This window comes from Magnolia sinica, chromosome 7 (genome assembly GCF_029962835.1).
Source record: "Magnolia sinica isolate HGM2019 chromosome 7, MsV1, whole genome shotgun sequence".
Classification (NCBI taxonomy): Eukaryota; Viridiplantae; Streptophyta; class Magnoliopsida; order Magnoliales; family Magnoliaceae; genus Magnolia; species Magnolia sinica.
This window is the reverse complement of record NC_080579.1, coordinates 39,273,222-39,277,687: the sequence shown is the minus strand read 5'-3', so window position 1 is coordinate 39,277,687 and position 4,466 is coordinate 39,273,222. Positions and strand designations below refer to the sequence as shown.

The 4,466-nt window shown below is 34.5% G+C and overlaps 1 long non-coding RNA gene across 1 annotated transcript; it reads left to right on the top strand.

Moving 5' to 3' along the window:
* The first annotated feature begins 350 nt into the window (after positions 1 to 350).
* On the top strand, positions 351 to 3,957 carry LOC131252052 (uncharacterized). The gene is made up of 3 exons (XR_009174126.1): positions 351 to 476; positions 2,799 to 2,877; positions 3,860 to 3,957. It is a non-coding gene; the product is annotated as an uncharacterized LOC131252052 (long non-coding RNA).
* The last annotated feature ends 509 nt before the right edge of the window (positions 3,958 to 4,466 follow it).

Here is a 4,466-nt window from a genome sequence, read left to right as displayed (position 1 = left end):
AACCGTCGCGAATTGCTATTTTAGCCATGAATTTGCAACTGAGTCTTAAAATCAAATTTTACGACGGATTTAGTCCGTCGCCATTTTACGACGGACCTTAATCCGTTGTAAATCCGTCGTAAATCATAATTTAGCGACGGATTTTGTTCCGTCATAAAAGATGGGATTGGTGACGGACTTTTTCCATTAGCGGCGGATTAAATCCATCGTTAAGCCAAGCGATTTTTACGACGAACAAAGTCCGTCGCAAATTTGTGATTTTGACATAGTGTATTACACATAGCAACATAAAGGCCGCCAATGTCTTACTCAATAATGACCTTGATCTGCAGGTAACAAGAGATGGTAACAAGAGATGGTACATGTTTAATGCATTAACTCGAAGTAAATGAACCCTTCACATGTAAGACCTATTACTAATGCAATTTGAGATCCTCAATTTGGTTAACCAGCTGCAAAAGCCTTTACTCAAGAAGGTGCTCTTGGCCTAGCCATTTTTAGTTATTGTTTCCCTTCCAAAGGCAGATTCTTACACTTGATTGGTTAAATAACAATTCCTATCTCACAAATTATAAAAATCTACTCTAATGAAAAGGAATGAAAAGTGAATCCTTGTATTTTGTGTTAAAATTTTGGGATCCACTATAAATAGGTCGGAATAAAATCTATTGTCAATTAGATGTCCACCAATCAGCCACTTAGGAAATCCAAATTTTTGCTCTTTTTGTTTTTCTTTTTGTTTTTTTTAGTGATCCATCTAAATAGGACCTTAAAAAAAAAAATTGTTGTTAGCCATGTACTGTTTCTTTTATGTGGTTTTGTATCAAAGTTTAAGGTCTTGGTAGAGCCAAATGCCATATTCGATTAAAACACTTGGTTCATCTCTTGTTTGCTTTGTTCACAGGGGCATTTGCTAACTTCCATGGTCTACTAGAATGAAGATTGCCTTCAGTGTAGCGAAAGGACTTGCCTTTCTTCATGGAGCAGAAAGGCCAATCATCTATCACGACTTCAAGACATCAAACATCTTGCTAGAAACAAATTGTAGCCAGACTGAAATAAAAGAACAAGGCAACATGATGCTGCAACTAGACAATTACAAAAACAGATGACACATCATCTGTTGTCAACCTTGCTTGTAATCTCCTTCCATCTACTGATGAATCAAGCAGTTGACTATAATATTTACACCAATAAAATTGTTATTTATTTTTAAAAAATTATTTTTTTATGCTTTTAGGAAGCATTGGCCTTTTCTAGCTCAGAGTCTATGGATGATATTCTATTTCAGCCTGCCACCACTAATGGTAAGCAACAACTCTATGCTAAAATGGCCTATTTGATATAAACTTGTTAGTACACACGTATGTCATTACACACACTCCATGTTAGCCACCCCCGCTAGGGATCGATACCAAGACCTCAAGTGTTGAAACGAGGTATCTCCACTCAGTCTGCCAGTTGAGCTATGGATCTGGGTGTAGCAACAGCTCTATGCTAAAATGGCCTTTTTTATATAAAATTGACAATTTAAAACAATGGCCTGCCACTTTTAATTATAGGATCCTCCACATCCTACTCGGTTAGCAATGTCTTGTTTTTGAATATTTAGTTTTGTAAGGATATGGTCTGTTCTAAGATCTTGCTTACGGTCGGGACTAGGAAGTCAATCTTTTATGTTATGCATTTGAATATATCTTTCATAATTCTATGGCAAGTTTTCTCTTATGATTAATAAGGAGTTTTTTCTTGTATTCAAAATTTTTAAAGAGTAGTGTTTATGTCAAACTACCAATGTGATTTGGCTGTATTTTGGTGGATGTGCTTAGTTTTCCCATTTTTAAGATCCTCTATTAATTGTTAAGATTGTTAATTGGAGCATCACTTGTTTCTTTCAAGTCCCTTTTTGGTCAGTTTTTTGTTTAAGCTTTTTTTTTTTTTTTTTTTTTTACTTGTAGTTAAGGGTGCAAGTCAGTTAAATGGATAAAAAGTTCATATTTTTAGTTCATCCTTATATGCTTTTTGGTTTGACTAGTTGTAAGGAGGAAGGCTAACTTTTTGGTAGTTTCTTGTGTTCCTTATTATTATTTTCCTTCAAGTTGTTGGTTATTTTTATTGTTTGCTTATTGGGTCATGATACTCATGTCTTAGCTTGCATTTGTTCACTTTAATCATGAGGATATGATTAGGGTTTTTGAAGTCCTAAAAAAAAAAAAAAAGAGAAAAAAAAAGTTCAAATGGATAGAAATTTTCAATAGATAACAATTTTTATTTTTTAAAGTTATTAGAATCCCTTTTTTAGCTAATGGAGTTCAATCCCCCAATATGCATGCTAAGGAAATTCTTCTTTAGATAATGTGGCAGTAGTGACATTGGAGCTCACTCCTTCAATATACATGCTAAGGAATTACAATTTCGCTATTTCCACTTGACTTGACTAGTGATTTAGTTTGAGTATTCACCCAAATGCACTGTTCACTTTCTTGAATCAATGTCTTGAAATGCTTCTGTTTGATTATAAAAGACATTGGAGCTCACTCCTTCAATATACATGTTAAGGAATTACAATTTCGTTATTTCCACTTGACTTAACTAGTGATTCAGTTTGAGCATTCACCCAAATGCACTGTTTACTTTCTTGAATCAATGGCTTGAAATGTTCTGTTTGATTATAAAAGACAGAGAAGTTACTAAAAAGTAATTGGCTTCAGTGGATGTTTTGTGAGTAATTTACTTTTCTTTTTCTATGTAATTCTACTATATTAAGCACTTTGTTAATCCTATTGAATTTGTGGCAGCTACTGTTGCAACTCTTGGGAAGAAGACTATAGTTATGTCTACAAAAGTACTTATTGGAGCTGGAGTTCCTTACTGCAGGTGACCTCTTACTTTTTATCCTCTTATTATATTCCATTTTCTTTTCATCAGTGCTGATATTTCTTTGTGAGCTTAGCATTTATAGTAATATCACGAGTGTGGCTTGCTTTTTTAATTACTTGGTTATCATCAATCAGAGATTGGTGCAAAATGTCAACAAGTTTGTCGTTACTTTCCCAAGAGCGTATCATTTAGGTTTTAGTCATGGTGGGATAAAAAATCAATTAGAGTTCTCTTTTAAATCAGTGACGAGAAAATAAGGATATATAGTTTTCATGTGACAAGGTTAAATCATGACATGTTCTCCATTTTTATAAAATGATGAATAACCTGTGTGATAGTTAAGTATGTGTATTGGAGCAAGAGAACTTGGATTTGAATTCTACAAAAGAACACAAACAAGCATCTCATTGAACTAGTTGGATCCGGTGTCTGGATTGAAAGTCGAAAGGTTAGATTTCATTTTGTTTTGCATTTTGTTTGTGTATGAACATTTACTGCATTCTGAGTTCTTTACTTTTGAGATATTTCATGATGCATGTCGAAAGAACGTGCATTCTTTTGTTCGACCAAGCAATGGTAATAGTAGGGCCTTCATTGGGTTAACCTAGGCTGTTCAACTGGTGGGACCCATCATTTAGTAGGCCATCCCATAAAAGATGAACCTAGCCATCCAATGAAATTGGACAGTTGCAACAAATGGTCCTCTTTTAATGGGGTCCAATTAGATGGTCAGGTTCATCTCATGGGTATACCTGAGCCATCATGTAAAGATGCCACTCTATACACCATAACATCCACAAATACATTGAGCCTTACAAAATTCTTCAACGAAATTTTTTGAGTGTTTGCACATGAAACTTCCTTCTTAATATCAAGGGATATGTGGCGATCTACACTTGAGGTGTGCATAATTGCATGTTCTTTTGAATCTTGTGTGAATTCTCAAAAATATATATTAAATTTATGTATGGTGAACTAGGTTTTGAGGAAAGTGATGGATGTCGTGGCATCGAAGGGCTTGCTTATAGAAGATAATGTCATGTCCATGTACTTCGTTAATCGCTTGGTTGCTTGCAAAGTTCCTGAAATTAGTATCAACAGTAAATAAACATTCAACCTATTCTTCGGCAGTTTTATACCTCTCTTCTACATTGTCTCCATTTGATTCTCTCCAACCCAAAAGGTTCCATATCGGCGCATGTAATCTCCTAACTTCTACTATCCAGATTAGTCTCTAGAGCTTTATTTTCAGTTAATGCATGGTTTCTACCGTTGTTTTCTCATCTGGTTTTTCAAATATGTATTTCTACAGGTAGCAAGTTTTGTATCATTATTGCAAATATTCTTCATGTATGGCCTAACTAATAAAGGGTTTTTACCGTTACCAAATTCTAGTTATAAAGAGAAGGAAATTGTCTCTTTGCATAAAGGTAATGCTACGTGTGGAAAGCTATTATTATCTAGGGTAATTGGTCTTGAAATATTTTGACATTACTGCATTTTTCCATCTGCATTTCAACTTGAAGGATCTTTGTCAAGTTGATCCTAAATCAATTAGTGCTCGTTGGAAGATACTTTTGCCAACC